Here is an 18,248-nt window from a genome sequence, read left to right on the forward strand (position 1 = left end):
TCAGGGCCAAGTGGCTGCTGAAGGTCCGTCCGTGGCTTTTCCTGCAGGTCCCAAGATGGTCACTGCAGTGCCAGGCAAGAAGGAGGAGGCAGCCGGTGAATGAAAGGGCAGCTGGTTGAGTCGGCCTCCTTTACAAAGCTTGTGCAGCAGCCCAGCCGCACTCGCTGACGTCTCAGTGGCCAGGACTGTTGGCCGCTGCTCTCTACAAGGTGGCCTGGAAAATGTCGTTTATTTGAGCAGGACATAGAACAAACCGCCTTCCCCGAAAGCCTGATTTCTCCTGATCAGAGAGAAGGAGGGCAGCACCCGTAGCCGATTGCATGGCTGCAAAACACAGTTGTAAAGTGGCATAATGCTTTGAGACCAATCAAAACTGTAGCTCCTTCACAACTGGCAAACTCAGAGCAGGCCTGGCCGCTCCGAGGGCGTGAGAGCAGAGTGAAGGTGTGCTGGGGTCCTCGGGAAATATTTGCGGAGTCCTTCTCTCTCAGCCAACCAGCGGCAGGGTTTCCTAGAGGAGAACCCTGGAGGGGGGAGGCTGCACAACTTCTTGATGGACATAGTATCTTTTGACTGTGGAGATTTGTCATGGGATAAGGAATGCTCAGCTTCGCTGTTTCCTCACGTGCTTCACCCAGATTTTTTTGACTGTAGTTTTATACTATTTTTCCAAATTTATTTATTTAATTTAGTAAAATTTATTTTTAATTGCGGTAAAACACACATAGCATAAAAATCATTTTAACCATTTTAACTGGAATTTTCTTTCACGTTAAATATATTGATGATGCTGTGTAACTTTCATCACTATTTCCTGACCATTTCCATCACCCCAAACCAAAACACATACTCATTTAGCAGTAACTTCCTGTTCCTTCGCCTACCATGCTTGGTAACCATTATTCTTCTTTCTGTCCTTAAGAATTTGCTTATTCTAAGTATTTCATATGAGAGGAATCGTACACTATCTGTCGTTTTGGGTCTGTCTTATTCCCTACACGTGCTGTCTTCAACGTTGATTGTCTGTTGTTCTGTCCCAGCACTGCGCTTCTTTGTATGGCTGAATCATATTCCATTGGATGGATATACCACATTTTGCTTATCCGTTTATCTGTTGAAGCACACTTGGAATTGCTTCATCCTTTTGGCAACTGTTAATAATACTGTGATGAATATTCATGTATAAACATCTGTCCAGTCCCAGCTTTTGATTCTTTAGGCATATACAGTAGGAGTGGAATTGCTGGGTCATATGGTAATTCTATGTTTAACTTTCTGAGGAACTGCCAAACTGTTTTCCACAGTGGCTGCACCGTTTTACATCCCCCCCTCCCCAACGATGTGCACAGCTTCCCCAATTTCTCTGCATCTTTGTCAACACTTGTTACTTTCAGTTGTTAAAATAACAGCCATCCTAGGGAGTGTGAGGGGGTATCTCATTGTAGTTTTAATTTATATTCCTCGAATGTCTAATGTTGTTGAACAAAATCAAGAGACAGAATTGACAAAAAAGAACCAGACAAAAATGTTGTAGCTGCAAGGCACAGTAATTAAAATGAAAAACTCACTAGATGAATTCAACAGCAGGTTTTAACAGGAAGAAAGAACCAGTGAACTTGAAGACAAGACTATCGAAATGATTCATTGGGAAGAGCAGAAAGAAAAAATAAGGAAGAAAAAAGAACAAAGCCTGAGGGACCCGTGGGACTCCATCAAGTGTATCAAATGTACATCATTGGATAAGAAAGAAAAAAAGGGGCAGAAAAAGCATTTGAAGCAGTAACGAGCCAAGACTTCCCCAGTCTGGTGAAAGGCGTGAGGGAACACAGCCAAGAAACTCAGTGAGCTCCAAGCAGGATAGATTCTAAGAGGTCTGCACCAAGGCATGTGGAGAAATTGCCAAAATCCAAAGACAGAGAGGTTTTTGAAAGCAGCAAGACAGAAGCAACTTGTCACATGGAAGGGTCCCTCTGAAGGTTAAAACTGGATTTCTCATCAGAAACTGTGGAGGCCAGAAGACAGTGGGGTGGCATATTTGAAGTCCTTGAAGAAGAAAACTATCAACTCAGAATTCTACATCCAACAAAATTAACTTTCGAAAATGAAGGAAAAATTAAGTTATTTACAGTTAAAAAAAAAAAGCCAAAAAAGCTCACTACCAGCAGAACTTCCCCATAAGAAATGCTAAAAGGAGTCCTCCAGGATGAAATGAAAGGACACCAGACAGTAACCTGAAGCCATAAGAAGAAATAAGGAATATCAGTAAATATAATATAAAATCCTTTATGATTGTACTTTTGGCTTGTAACCACTTTTTCTCCCCTGACTTAACAGCTAAATGTGTAAAATAGCATTTAAAATCAATTGTGTTAATGGGCATACAATATATAAAGATGTAATTTGAGGAAGTGTATCTATAAACAGGGAGGAATAGAGATATACAGGACTAGAGGGCGTGTAAACTGATGAAACTGGTTGGCACTAGTCAAAGTAGGGGGTTATTAAATTAAGATGTTAATTGTAATTACAAAATAGCCACTAAGAAAATAACAAAAAAAAAAAAAGAAAAAGAAAAAAAAAAGAGAAGGGAATGAAAATGGTACCCTACAAAAAGCAACTAAATACAAAACCAGGCAGAGTAATGGAGGAATTGACAACCAAAAAACATACATGACACATAGAAAATGCGAAATGGCAGAAGTAAATCCTTCTTCACAGTGAAAGACTACCTGCAGAATGAGCAAAGCGTTTGGAAACCATGTATCTGATAAGGGTGTACTATCCAGAATATGTAAAGAAGTCCTACAACCCAGCAACACAAACACAGCCCAACTGAAAAACGAGCCCGGGGTTTGTTTCCTGATCAGCGCTGAGAGGGTTAACAGACAACTCCAGGCCCCTGGTTTCTGTCTTGCTCCCCAGGAGAAGGCAATGCTGCACACTGGGGCTGCAGACCTCCTGGGACAAAAGTTCCCCTAAAGCCCCAAACCTCCCAGAGCCATTGAAACCTCCCCAAACCATACAGGCTTATAAAATCCTAGGCCCAGAGCAGACTCCTAGGTAATCGTAGGGCACACAGGGTCATAAAGCGTATTAGCCATTTGCCCAAAGACAAATTTTAGGTATGTGACAGCAAACCAGGAATTTGCCAGCTGTCTCCTCCTAGGACACAGAAGACACCTAGTAATTGAGGTTAGCATGGCACCTGCCACGGGTGAAACTTTCCTGTAAAGCAAGCTGGCCCCTCCACGCAGGGCGACCCTCCCTCGGGCTCGGCCGCCTCAACCTGTCGAACATGTACTCCCTCTTAAAAACTTGGCTTTTTGATAAAATCGACTGCTTGTTCCTAAAAAAAAGGCAGCCTTTCCTCTAAAGAAGCTGTTCAAGAGGCCAGGAAATATGAAAGTGGTTCTGCATCAGCGTCACCTAGATTTTCTGCAGAGCCCGAGTGTGTGCATTTAACCCCAGTACAGGATGCCTCCGTTTCCTACCCAGGCTGCCTTCCTACCCGCCACCAACCCAGGAGTGTCCTCGGTGGGGAGAAGGCATCCGGGCAGCTCCCAGGAGCAGTGGGTCCGGGCTGACAGGAGGAACAAGCACTTCCCGCCTCTAGGCTGTGCAAAAGAACCTCCTCCTGCCTTACTCCTGGTCACACCGGGCCTGCGGCCTGCAAAGTGGTTGGAGCGGCTGGGGAGCAAATTCTGAATTTTATTTCATTGTGATAATGTAAATTTAAGTGCCGCATTTACTGTAGCTAGAGGCCACCCTATAGGGCAGCGCAGTCCAGTCTCCCTCCCGTGTTTCAGAAGCAGTTGCAGAGTGGGCCAGCCACGTGGGTGGTCTTCACACCCCACCCAGCCCCGCGCCTGCTCCCACGGGGAAAGGACAAGGGGACCCTCGGAACCCAGATCTACACTGCATGTACCCCCAAAACACGTGGGATAGGTCCTGCGATTGATGTTCAGTGATAACTGACGAAGAAACGGTGATGCTGACCCAGCTGGCTTTCCCAGCGAACAGTGTGTGCTTCTGGTGGAGGGACCCAGCAGAGCTGGGCTGCTCTGCTGTGCACGTCTCTGTGTTACCCCGTAACATCGTGGCTGCTAAAGTAGTCCATGTGTGCTTTTCAAAACGCTCAGTGATTTGTATTTTTAAAAAGGTTGTAAAATAAAAAATCATTACGTGCAACTCAATTTTTTGGTCATTTTTGGGTGTTATTATAATCCGTATTATTACCTACCCACACTTGTGAATGAAGGTGAGATTAACGGGTAGAAGAGAGGATTTACTTTTACGTGTTATTTCCTATTCATTGGGCAAGCCTATATGCCAATGAACATTACCTTTTTAAACTATGATGACATTCTGGCGCTGTATCCAGAACCTGGTAGCGTGGAAAGGACGTCATGACATGGGTTACTCTTTCCGAAGAGTCTGGTGGCTTCCCACCCCCGACACCTCTGGGACGTTGTTCCCCGGCAAGGACCCTCGACTGCATTGTCCTTTACGACTGCACTGTAGGAATCCGTGATACGTCCCAGACACCATTCCGTCATCAGGTACACACTTCGTGAAGATTTTCACCCTGTTTGTGGCTTATCTATGTTTTTCTTAAGTATCTTTAGAAGAATGGTTTTGGATTTTGAAGTCTAATTTAACCATTTTTCCCCTTTTATGTTTGTGCTCTCTGTGTCCTCTTTAAGGGTTTCTCTTTTTGTTTTTTGTGGGTTTTTTTGCCTACTTCCTAGGTCACAAAGGAGCTTCTCCTGTGCTTTCTTCTAGACTAGAAATTTCATGGTTTTAACTTTGGCTGGTATATTGACCATCTCTAATTAATTTTTGTGTACGGTGTGAGGTAATGATTAAGTTTCTTTTTTTCCCCATTTTAGGTAGACCATTTTTTCCCTATTTTTTGAAAAGACATATTTCTTTCCTCATCAGATTGCTTTGGCATCTTTATCAAAACCTAACTGACTGTAAATGTAGGCCTTCTTTTGGGCTCTGTTCCCCTCAGATGCATTCTTATGCCCTTTTCATCCTGGTCTTGATGACTGAAGCTTTATAATAAGTCTTGGTATTTACTACAAAATGTTATGAACTGTAACTTTTATAAGAAACTCCTACTTAAAGACTGCATCTGCACACAAAGAGGCCTGAGTAATTTCAGTTGCAAGAGATTACATTTAATAAGAAAACCCCCAGCTCTGTTTACAATCTCTGTCCAGACCTGAGGTTAGGGCTGGGTTCCTGCTCTCCTGACAAGAAGGCAATTTCCTCCTTTCTGTCATTTCAGGTGAGGACAAACTGAGCTTTTAAAAAGGGTCTTTTTACTAGAAAGCTAAAGTGATACAAAACACAAAGCACAGAAACTCATGAACTGTAAGAGATTAAGCTTCATTAACCATGTGGAATTAGTTTGAAAATAAAATGAAAGAAAATATGTGAAAATACTAGTCCAGTGTTGAAACATACTTTCTCACTACATTTCTGCTAAAAAATAAAGGGAGAAGGTCTTTGTTAAGTTTCTGTGTACTCTGTAAACTTAAAAAAAAACCTTTTTATTTGAAGTACTTTCAAATTTACAGGTCAGTTACAAAAATAATACACACCCATATAGAGAAATCCACATATCCCTGTCCCCCCCCCAGATACTCAGATCCACCAATATTAACATTTTACCATATTTTCTGTATCTTCCTGTCCATCCATCTATCTGTCAATCTGTCTGATTCTCTTTCTTTCTTTCTCTTTAGAGGTCCGTTTCCTGAACACTGCAGCATACGCTGGCTACTTTGTGCTCCTTGGGCCCTTAATATTACTATGTACATTTCCTAAGAATAAAGATACTTATGTAATTACCTTAAGTACAGTTATCAGGTTCAAGAAATTTTACATTGATATAGTGCTTACAGTCTATATTCTAATTTTTTCATATACCTGAATAATGTCCTTTTGAGCCTTTTCTCATCCTTTATCGGGCCCTGTTCAGGATGGTTATTGCATTTAATCGTTGTCTCTTTAGTTGCTCCTCTCTCTTTTTTAAGTTGTGGGAACAACACACAGCATACACGTTGTCATCTCGGCCCCTCCCAAGCACTCCATTCCCTCCAGTCAGTCACACTCACAATGCTGAGGTGCCCTCACCACCTCCCATTGCTGTAAATTTCCATGGCCCCAAACAGAAATCCTAAACCCGTCCTGCATTAACTTCCACTCTCCCTGCCCCCGCCCTCCGGCCCCCTGTACCCTTTGTGCTTCTGAGAGCTGGCACACTCTCCCATGTTTTCTTTGTGGTTACCATGGACTTAAGGTGACATCCTGTGTTAGGTTCTCCAGAGAAACCGAATCAGCAGGATTTATACACATATATAGTGCATATAATGTTATATATAAAACATATATTAAGAGATTTATTATAGTTATGGGCTCTGTAGTAGGATTTAACCAATCCAAATTCCACAGGGCAGGCCCATGTTGAAAACTTCAATGAAGGATTTTACAGTTTCCTCAGAGAAGCCAGCTGGCTGCAGCAGAGATAAAAACTCTTCTCTCTGACTGTTGAAATCCTAGTTCTCCCTTTAAGGCCTTTAACTGATTGAGTAGGAGACTTCTACTCTTGCTGAAGGCAGTCTCCTTTGTTGGCTGTAGAGGTGATCAGCCATAAACACAATCAGCGGGCTAATGTTTTAAATGCATGTGCTAGCATCAGGGTAACCATCAGACCAGAGCTCACTTGGCCAAACAGCTGGCCGCCATAACGCGGCCAGGTTGACCCATGAACTTGGCACACAGCCTAAATCTATAACAATCTCATTTGCTTTGATATCAACTTAACTTCAATAGTATATGCAAACTATCTTCCTATAATCCTCTGTCCCCTCCTTTATGTAGTTCTTGTCACAAACCACATGCTTATAACATTATGAGTACACTGATTTATCATTCCATTTTAGGCATTTGCCTTTTAGATCCTGCAGGAAGTAACAAGTAGTTACAATCCAAAAATATTAGTAATGGCATTGATATTTATCCATGCTATCACCCTTACCAGAGATCTTTATTTCTTCATGCAGCTTTAATCTATTATCTATCATCCTTCCACTCCAACCTGCAGAATTCCCTTTAGTATCTTTTGTACGACCAGTCTGGTGGTGATGAACTTCTTTAGGTTTTGCTTATCTAGGAACATCTTTATCTCTTCTTCATTTTTAAAAAATATTTTTATTGACAAATCTTCATACCCAGACAGTCCATACATGGCTCACAAACGTGGCACAGTGACTCACAATATCGTCCGATAGTTGTGTATTCATCACCACGATCATTTTTAGAACATTTGCATCACTCCAGTAAAAGAAATAAAAAGGAACAAGAGAAAACTCATCCATCTCATACCCCTTATCCCTCCCTCTCTCCCCCTCATTTTTGAAAGATAGTTTTGCTGGATATAGAATTCTTGGTTGACGATTGTTTTCTTTCAGCACCTTAAATGTATCATCTGCCTGCCTTTTTACCTCCATGGTTTTCAATCAGAAATCAGCATTTCATCTTATTGAGGAACCCTTGTATGTGACATGTTGCTTCTCTCTTGCAATTTCAAAATTCTCTCTTTATCTCTAGCATTCAACAGTTTGATTATAATAGTTTGCAGTGTGCGTCTATTTGAGTTTATCCCAATTTCATTGAATATACACACATGCAAACTGTGTGTATATTCATGTCTTTCACTTGATTGGGGACATTTTCAACCATTATTTCTTTGACTATCCTCTCTCCCACTTTCTCTTCTCCTCCTAGGGGTCCCTAGTGCCCATTTTGGTGTGCTTGATGCCCAACAGGTTCCTCAGCTTCTGTCCACCTTTCTTCTTTCTGTTCCTCAGAGTGGATGATTTCAATTACCTTACCTCAGAGTTCTCTGATTCTTTCTCGCAAGCTCTGTTCTGTTATTTAACTCCTTTAGGGAATTTTAAATTCCTCTTACACGGGTCTTCAGCTCCATTTTGTTCCTTTGCATGGTCTCTGTCTCTTTACTACTCTTCTCATGTTCCTCTGTCATTTCCTGATTTTTTCCTGTTTTTTGTCCATGTTTTCTTTAGCTGTTTCAGCATATTTAGGACCATTTTTAAAAAGTCTTTGTCTGCTTTAGGTAATGGATGGTGCTGATGGTAGCACAACATTGTGAATGTAATTTACATTACTGAAATATATATATATATGGATGTGTTTAAAAGGGACAGTTAGGTTGTATGTATGCTGCTGGAATAAAAAATTTTAAAAATACCCATGGAACTGCACAATACAATGAACCCTAAGTTAAACTATGGATTACAGTTATTAGTACCGTTATAAAAATGTGCTTTCATAAATTGCCACAAATGTACCACAGCAACGCAAGGTGTAACTAACAGCGTGGTATATGGGAATCCTGTATTTTGTGCATGATTGTTCTGTTAGCCCACAGATTCTCTAATTAAAAAATAAGCTTTGTTATATCCCAAGTCTAGTCCTCCTCACCAAGGAGCATGCCCCTGATGCTTCAATTTTCTTGTTCGCTTGGGCCTTCGTTTTCTATTTCCTTGTATTTTTATAATGTTTTGTTGAAACCTGGGTGTGAGGGTATAAATATTCCCTCCCTGTTTTGTTATGAGTTTGTTTGCATTTGTACATAAGCTAATATCTTCTTTTCCTCTTCTCATATGACATAAGTTGTATTGTTCATGTTATAGTATTTAAATCATAGGATATGAAGTTTAAGAGTGAATGTTGCCTATTCTGGAGAGTTGTAGTGCATTTCCGGTTGTACTCAGGACGGTTGGGTATTGTTAAGTGAATCACATGACTGATATTGTGTTCTATTAAGCATGTTTAAGGTGATGTGTGCAGCTGCCCAGTTGACAAGGGGTGGACTGTGATGGTTTAGTTCTGATGCCAAATTGGCCAGGAGATGATGCCCAGTTGTCTGGTCAGGGAAGCACTGGCCTGACTATTGCTGCAAGGATATTTTATGGCTGGTTGATAAACCAGAAGGCTGGTGTATTAAATCATCAGCCAGTTGATTGTAGCTGTGGCTGCTGACATCTGCCATCAACTTAGACATGTCTCAACAAGGGGCCCAAACAAGATAAACAATCAGTTGAAGACTTCTACTGAAGAACAGAGACCCTTTCACTGCTTCTTCAGCCTTGCTGGGTTCCCCTTGGAGTTCGTTGAGACCCTTCCTTGGAATCGCTGGCTTCACAGCCTGCCCTGTAGACTTTGGACTCTTCCATTCCCATGGTTGCATGAGACACATTTATAAATTTCATATTTACAGATATCTCTTGTTGTTTCTGTTTCTCTAGAGAACCCTGACTGAACAGTTTGCTACCAGGAGTGGTTCTTGAGAAACAGAATCTTAAAAGTGGGCTTTTACAATTGATTTTCTACTCTAATTAGACTCAAAGGCAATATGGCTCTATTTCCAATAATCAAGGTGGTACCGACAGTCCATGGGGTGAGTTGGCAAGAGAGATACACAAAATAGCAGCATTTGATTGTTAATTGTATGCTTATACAAAGCAAGGCTCTGGGTGAGAGTAATTTTTGACTCCTTAATGGAATTTTGTGGAATTAAGAGGTATAATGATATTGGCTGGTTGTTGTTTGATATGCTGGATACAGTTATGAGGAAAAGGGATGAGCTGCAGGCATATGCAACTTGAGTTCCATATGAAAGATGTAAACGTTTCCATGTGTCTCCTGAGAGAAAATCTTATTTCCTGTGGTCACAGACTTGAGATCTTTGAAAACCAGACACAAACCCTCATTGGGTGAGTAGCAGATTTACAACATAAACCAAAATCTCAGCCTTGCAGGGTGTCTGCTGTTAAAGTAAGGGCTTTGATTGGGAAAGATGGGATCCTGAGACCTGGGACAGGGATATGTGGGCTGATAATGGTGGAATCCCTGGAATCTGCTGGGCCTTTGCTGGGCAGACCTGTAATGGACTGTCCAGAGGAAACCGCTGCCCCACCTCCATCCTGCCCTGAGGAAACAGCCACCCAGTCTCAGTCCTGCCCTGAAGAAAGAGCTTCCGGACCACCAGCCAGCCTTGAGAAAACGGCTTCCCAGCCTCCAGGCTGCCATCCAACCTCCACCTAAAAAGATGAACCCTTCAGTGCCTGCCAAACCTGTAACCAACTTTCCCAGGGAAACAGCTGTCACTCTTCTCTCTGGAGTGACTAATCCTGTTTCCCCAGATGAAACTGCACCAGAGTGCCCTGAGGTAATTGGCTTGAAAGACAGTTCTGTTTCTTTTCATGACCCACCCAACCACCCTTCTTTTCTTCAAGACCTAAATCCCAACAGGCCCCGAAGGTGAGGTACAAAGTGTGACCTATGAGGAGGTACATTATACTCCAAAAGAACTGCATGAGTTTTCCAATCTATGTAGGCAGAAATCAGGGAAATATGTGTAAGTGGATTTTAAGGGTATAGTGTGCTGGTTTGAAAGGATATATGCCCCCTAGAAAAGCCATGTTTTAATCTAAATCCCATTTCATAAAGGCAGAATAATCCCTATTCAATACTGTATGTTTGAAACTGTAATCAGATCATCTCCCTGGAGATGTGATTTAATCAAGAGTGGTTGTTGAGTTGGATTAGGTGATGACATGTCTCCACCCATTTGGGCGGGTCTTGATAAGTTTCTGGAGTCCTATAAAAGAGAAAACATTTTGGAGAAGGAAGGAGATTCAGAGAGAGCAGAGAATGCTGCAGCACCACAAAGCAGAGTCCACAAGCCAGCAACCTTTGGAGATGAAGAAGGAAAATGCCTCCCAGGGAGCTTCATGAAACAGGAAGCCAGGAGAGAAAGCTAGCAGATGATACTGTGCTCGCCATGTGCCCTTCCAGATGAGAGAGAAATCCTGACTGTGTTCACCATGTGCCTTCTCACTTGAGAGAGAAACCCTGAGCTTCATGGGCCTTCTTGAAAGGTATCTTTCCCTGGATGCCTTAGATTAGACATTTCTATAGACTTGTTTTAATTGGGACATTTTCTCGGCCTTGGAACTGTAAACTAGCATCTGATTAAATTCCCCTTTTTAATCCATTTTTAAGCCATTCTGTTTCTGGTATATTGCATTCTGGCAGCTAGCACACTAGAACTTATAGGATAATGGTGGGAGGAATATAAGGCTGAATGAAGCTGAATTTTATTGATATGGGCCGACTAAGCAGAGATTCTGCATTCAATGCTGTAGCTTGAGGGGTTAGAAAGGGCATTAACAGTTTGTTTGGATGGTTGGCTGAAACATGGATCAAAAGGTGGCCAACATTACCCGACGTTGAAATACCAGAACTGCCCTGGTATGATGTAGATGAGGGGATCCAGAGGCTTAGAGAGATTGGAATGTCAGAGTGTATTTATCATGAAAGACTTGTTCACACACCTCAGGAATGTCCAGAGGACACATCTTTCACTAGAACCTTGAGAAATGCATTCATGAGACTAGCTCCATCATCCCTAAAGAGCTCTGTGGTTACTCTTCTCTGTAGGTCAGATATCACTGTAGGAACTGCTGTCACTGAGCTGGAGTCCTTAAACACAATGGGGACGGCCAGCCTTGAGTTGGCAGAAGCCGGGTGGGGACAGTCAATCACCATGGACAAGGTGGGCAGTGGTGACCATACTGGGCGGCAGACTCAAAGCAGCAGGCAAAATAATCTGACTCAGAGACCTGTGGCTTTGGCTAGTAGATCATGGGGTACATAGACGTAAAATAGATAGGCAGTCTGCTAAATTCTTGTTTGAACTGTATAAGCAGAAGAACTCTAGGTCTAGTGAACAGAACTCTAACATGAATTACGAAAGCAGAGAGTCACGGCCCCTTCATCAATGCCCAGACTTGAGAAAGTTTCCTGACCCAGAGCTCCTCGAATGAGGGGAGGGGCCCGTACATTGTGGAAGGAGCCTGTTACACTGTCCAAAATTTACGTCGTTAACCTTCCTCCCAGCCATCCTCAAGGAGACCTATGGCCTTTTACCAGGATGACTTGTGCACTGGGGAAAAGAAAATGATCAGATATTTCATGGATTACTAGACACTGGCTCAGAAATGACTCTAATTCCTGGAGACACAAACCGTCACTCTGGTCGACCAGTTGCAGTAGGAACTTATGGAAGTCAGATGATTGATGAAATTTTAGCTCAAGTCTGTCTCACAATAGGTCCAAGTGGGTCCCTGGACCCATTCTGTGGTGATTTCACCAGTTCTGGAATGCATAATTGGGATTAACATGCTCAGCAACTGGCAGAATTTCTACCTTGTTCCCTTACTTATGGAGTGAGGGCTATTTTGGTAGGAAAGGCAAGAAGTAGCAACTACTGTAGACTTATTATTAAGATGTTTGTGTATCAGGGGATGGGAGATAAATCCAACAAAAATACAGGGGCCTTCCATCTCAGTGAAATTTCTAGGTGTCCAGTGGTGTGGAGCATGTCAAACTATCCCTCCTAATGTGGAGGGTAAACTGTTGCATCTGGCCCCTCCTACGACCAAAAAAGAGGCACAACACCTAGTTGGTCTCTTTGAATTTTGGAGGCAACATATTCCTCACTTGGGGGTGCTACTCTGGCCCATTTATTGAGTGACCAGAAAAGCTGCTAATTTTGAGTGGGGACCTGAACAAGAGGAGGCTCTGCGACAGGTCCAGGCTGCTGTGCAAGCTGCTCTGCCACTTGGGCCGTATGATCCAGCAGATCCAATGGTGCTGGAAGTGTCAGTGGCAAATAGAGATGTTGTCTGGAGCCTTTGGCAGGCCCCTATAGAAGAATCACAACGCAGACCCTTAGGATTTTGGAGCAAAGCCTTACCATCCATCTGCTGCAGATAACTACTTTCCTTTTGAGAAACAGCTTTTGGCCTGCTACTGGGCCTTAGTAGAGACTGCACACTTAACCATGGGCCACCAAGTTACCATGAGACCTGAGTTGCCTATCATGAGCTGGGTGTTGTCTGACCCACCAAGCCATAAAGTTGGGCGTGCACAGCAGCACTCTATTGTAAAATGGAAATAGTATAAATGAGATAGGACCAAAGCAGGTCCTGAAGGCACAAGTAAGTTACATGAAGAAGTGGCACAAATGCCCATGGTCTGCACTCCTGCCACATTACCTTCTCCTTCCCAGACCAGAGCTATGGCCTCTTGGGGATTTCCTTCCAGTAACTTGACTGAGGAAGAGAAAACTCAGGCCTGGTTTACAGATGGTTCAGCATGATATGCAGGTACCACTTGAAAGTGGACAGCTGCAGCATTACAACCCCTTTCTGGGGTGTCCTAGAAGGACAGTGGTGAGGGAAAATCCTCCCAGTGGGCAGAACTTCGAGCAGTGCACCTGGTTGATCATTTTGCTTGGAAGGAAAACCGGCCAGAGGTGCGCTTGTATACTGACTCATGGGCTGTTGCTAATGGTTTGGCTGGATGGTCAGGGACTTGGAAAGACCATAATTGGAAAATTGGTGACAAAGAGGTCTGGGGAAGAAGTATGTGGATAGACCTTTCTTAGTGGACTAAAAACATGAAGATATTTGTGTACCATGTGAAAGCACACCAGGGAGTGACTTCAGCAGAGGAAGGTTTTAATAATCAAGTGGATAAGATGACCCGTTCTGTGAATATGAGTCAGCCTCTTTCCCCAGGAACTCCTGTCATTGCCCAATGGGCTCATGAACAAAGTGGTCATGGTGGTAGGGATGGAGGTTATACATGGGCTCAGCAACATGGACTTCCACTCACCAAGGCTGACCTGGCTACAGCCACTGCTGAGTGCCCAATCTGCCAGCAGCAGAGACCCACACTCAGCCCCTGATATTATTTTTATTAGTGTGGACTCGTGGATATTTATTTTATGCTTTTGGTTATAATACAATACTACATTATTTTCTAGCTCAGATTGTTCCAACTTTGTCCACTGGGAACTCTTTTGGGTTGGCTTATGTTGCTTTGACATGTGTCCACCCTTTTTTTTTAGGTTCATGGTCCGGGAATTGAACCTGGGTCTCCCACATGGAAGGCACGCTGAACCACCCGTGCACCCCACCCTTTTGTTTTTTGGGCGGTTCCTTCCTTCTCTAGAAGATGCTCTAGATTCACATTATATTTTTACTTTTTGTTGCTTTTTAATAATCAAAGTTTTTTCATTTTTGTTGTTTTTACTTGAAGTCCAACTTTCCAACTTGTAAAAATATGTAAAATTATTGATTCAGTTATCCAACATACTTAATTCTCTTAGGTTTATGTCATCTGAAATTTGGTTCTTTTTTTTTTTTTTTTTTTTTGCCTCCTGTATCTTTATCTGGTTTTTGGTAAGACTGTTGCTCAAGTCAGGGTGAGGTTAGTGTTGAGATGCCAATACCTCCATCTAGCCAGTATGATATAGATTCATATCTCAAAATTCTTTGCATATAGTTATTCAGCCAGGTATAAATCCACCTACCTCTTCTACCATCCAGACCACATTCCCCTGTGTTATTGTTAGAAAACCCCAGGGCTCCATCAGACCCGAGGTGAATACTACGTTTTACTATGCCGTGGCATTTCCTTGGTGTGATGGAGAGAACTGGTTGAAGATGCTTGGCAAGGTAAAGCTGTGTAGCAGAGAGAGCAGCTGCGTTCTCTTGAGGATGGGCCCAGAACATCTGGCTGGCCGCAGTCCACTCCACCTGTGCAGCATTCAGTGAGGGGTGGAACTAGTGGGCCCGGGACAGCCCCAGGTGGTGGGCACCGTAGCAAGTGTCCAGGCGGTGGGTGAGTGTGGCAGGTGGCCGGTCCACTAGCACTGGGCCAGCGGCTGGAGCTAAAGGACGAGGCCCACTCGGCTGCAGCAGAGAGGAGGCTTCTGGGCTAAAGTGGGAACTGGAGAGCTGGGCAAGGAAACTGGGCGGAGGCTCGTCATGTGGCCCAGGCCTACACACTGATGAGCAGAAATAGGCTGTGCGTCAGAATCTCACTTCAGGCTCCCTGGATTTCTGGTCCCAGCCCAGGGCCACCTTTGCTGACGCAGCAGGCGTGCTGAGACAGCAGGTGTTCCCTACGCTGGTGGGCACAGCGGCGTCTAGCTCAGAGAGGTTGGGGTTGAAGGAACTGGACATCAGTGACCTGCATCTAGAATTCATTTCCAAACACACACACGCTCTATGCTTAAATAAAGAATTCTGATGTGGATTGGCATTAAGCGCATTGTTTTTCATCATTTCCAGACTCCTCTCCTCACCCCACACACTCCACCTGCCTTTTGGAAGCAGGACCATTTGCCTGCCTCTAAACTGGTGAGTCCTGTCCTGTGTCCCATCGCTGTCCTGCAATCCTAGTGTGTGACGCTCGGTGCCTGTGTGAAACTCCCTCTGTCAGTTTGCATCTCGGAACCCAGCAGGGCAAGAAGTCCTTCGCTTGAGGAGTTACAACTTTCCTGACAGCTGGGCTCGCCTGTCACTACTTCGTCTTGTCTCTGGGTCAGCTATTCATCTGAATTGAACTGCCTTATTAGGTCTCTGTGCCTGTCGTATAAAAATTTCACTTTTCTTTCTCTCTCATTTTATTTCTAGCTAAAATGGTCCCATAACGAATCCACTGTCTTGTTAATGAATTCTGTCACCTGCTATTGTCTCCCATCTGTTAGAGAGACAGTGATTTAAAATCTTGACACTGGAGCCAAACTGCTTGTATTAAATCCTAGCTCCATTGCCTCCCCATGTTTCAGTTTCTCCAACTGAAAAATGCAGACAATACTTGTAAAATGCCTGGAATTTATGTGATATAAAACAAGCCCTCAGTAAATGTTTGTTAGTGCTCCTATTAAACAAAATGTACTCTTCCATCCACACGCTCTCACTTTTTGTCACCCTCTCACAGCATCTTCTTTTGTCTGACACAGCATTCATCTCTTTTTGCTAAAATTTCAAGTTTGCTTGACACTGAGGTTGGGTTATTGTCCCAAATTCATTTCTTGTTTTCTGCCAAGACTTCCTAGTCCCATGTCATTGTCCTACCCATGTCACACCCGACATTCTTTGTGCTTTTACAGTTTTCTCTGAGCATTTTTCCTTCCCTGTGAATTTCATCTTGGCAGTTTTCTGCCAGATATATTCTTCCATGCCCTTGGCAGTGGGGGTGGGTAGGGACACTCCAGGCTCTGCAGGAGTTCCGTGTCCTAGAGCTCCAAACTCAACCCTACCCATAAAATATACCAGGTAAAGCCAACTCTGCCCTCCCCGCTGCATGCACACGACTCCCAGGGGTGTGAACCTCCCTTGCAACGGGAGACAGGATTCCTGGGGATGAGTCAGACCCAGCATCATGGGATTGAGAAAACCTTCTCGACCAAAAGGGGAAGAGAGAAATGAGACAAAATAAAGCGTCAGTGGCTGAGAGATTCCAAACAGAGTCAAGAGGTTCTCCTGGAGGTTATTCCTGTGCATCATGTAGAGATCCCCTTTTTAGTTTCTGGTGTATTGGAGTGGCTGGAGGGAAGTATCTGAAACTGCAGAGCTGTGTTCCAGCAGCCATGATTCTTGAAGACGATTGTATGAAGAGATAACTTCTACAATGTGACTGTGGGATTGTGAAAACCTTGTGTCTGATGCTCCTTTTATCCAGGGTATGGACAGATGAGTAAAAAAAATATGGATAAAAATAAATTAAAAAGGGGGGATAAAGGGTAAAATAAACTGGGTAGATTGAAATACTAGTGGCTGATGAGAGGGAGGGGAAGGGGTATAGGATGTATGAGATTTTTTTTACTTCTTTTTCTGGAGTGATGCAAATGTCTAAAAAATGATCTTGGTGATGAATACACAACCATGTGATGATATTGTGAGCCACTGACTGCACACCACATATGGAATGTCTGTTTGTTAAGATGTATCAATAAAAATATAAAAACAAAATAATAATAAGCCTGTTAGTCACTTCCCACATCCTCCTTCATTTAAAAAAGTCACACTCTTCTGCTAGAAGGAAAAATGAAAACACTTCCTGTGCCCTGTGGTCCTTTAGCTTCCTAACCTAGAATTTCAAAAGGCATTGAGAGATGTTCTGGAGAGTTCTGGCTATTTTCTACATGCCCAGATGAGTCACTCCAAGTAAGTAATAGGAAGAGGATTTGACAGTGTCAGCGTTTTTACTTCACCTCGAATATAAATAAGAACCAAAAATATATAGGCAGACAGGTGACAAGGATTGAGTAGCCAGGGAGGGTAAAGATGCAAGGTAGGACTGAAGTATTTGGGGTGTGCGCGCTGATGCGGAGGAGGGCGGTGGGGTGAGAAGGCGGCACTGCCTGACGGTCACCGCGGGGCCCCTGGCTCTGCCCTCCCCGGCAGGGGCTCTCTGATGCAGAATAAGGGCGAGCAGGCACCGCAGTGACCCCCACGGCCAGCGGTCAGCATGCTTCCACGTTGTCTGCCGCGGAGAGTCTCCCAAGTGTAACAGAGCCTTTTCCACGTGCGCACTCTTACCTGCCTCCCTTCTCCTGTAGGGATTTTATGATGAATAACAAGATGTGAGCTCAGGTTGAAGCCTCTCCCCACGCAAATTAAACTCATACCTTGATGTCCTTTTCCTCAGGGGAGCCCTCTGTCCTGGGAAGGGGAGTCTGCCTTAGCGTCTCCTTACCTCTCCAATGTGTTCTAAAAAATCACAGTTATCTTCGAAAACAGGGCGTTGGGTGCTCGTCTTTTTTCTTTAATGTGGTAACGTATATACACAAAATTTCCCTTTTTAAAGCACTGTGAAGAGCGGAGCGCAGAGGTTTTGGGGGTACAGCGCGGGCTGCCCCCCCGCACCCGCCCGGCACCGCAGCGAGGCCCTGCGCGGCCGCCGCTTCCCGCGTGTCCGCATTTCCGGCGCGCTGCGCCTTCGCTGGGCTTAGTTCACTCCCTGCGCGTGAACTTTCGGGGTGCACTCTTAGGCCGCGTGTGTAAGAGCCGCCTTCCTCCCGGAGGTTGAGCAATGCTCCCGCCTCGCGCGCCTCCTGCTCGCGCGTCCACCCTCGGGCGTCGGGCCAGCACTGGAATTTCCGAGTATTACGGTAGTTCCATTTTTGATTTCTTGCGGACTGCCAAGCTCTTTTCCGGAGCTGCTGCGGGAGTCGTTTTGATTCTTTCCACAGGTGCATTCCAAACATAGCTTCATCTTGAAGCAACGCTAAGAAAAGTGTGTAACAGTGTCACGGGTTCACCGTGTATTTCATTTACTTTGTAGCTCAT

General features: G+C 43.9%; 1 long non-coding RNA gene across 7 annotated transcripts in view; it reads left to right on the forward strand.

The window, feature by feature from the left end:
- The window catches only part of LOC143666379 (uncharacterized), an 86,955-nt gene extending 70,090 nt beyond the window's left edge, over nt 1-16,865 (forward strand). For 6 of the 7 annotated variants that reach the window (XR_013167573.1, XR_013167574.1, XR_013167575.1 and 3 more), the window contains one exon: nt 48-5,725. This is a non-coding gene — a long non-coding RNA (uncharacterized LOC143666379). Of the gene's footprint in view, nt 1-47; nt 5,726-15,242 lie in introns of those variants that run through there. The other variant, XR_013167576.1, reaches the window with a different exon arrangement.
- The last annotated feature ends 1,383 nt before the right edge of the window (nt 16,866-18,248 follow it).

Source organism: Tamandua tetradactyla, chromosome 22 (assembly GCF_023851605.1).
Source record: "Tamandua tetradactyla isolate mTamTet1 chromosome 22, mTamTet1.pri, whole genome shotgun sequence".
Lineage (NCBI taxonomy): Eukaryota > Metazoa > Chordata > Mammalia > Pilosa > Myrmecophagidae > Tamandua > Tamandua tetradactyla.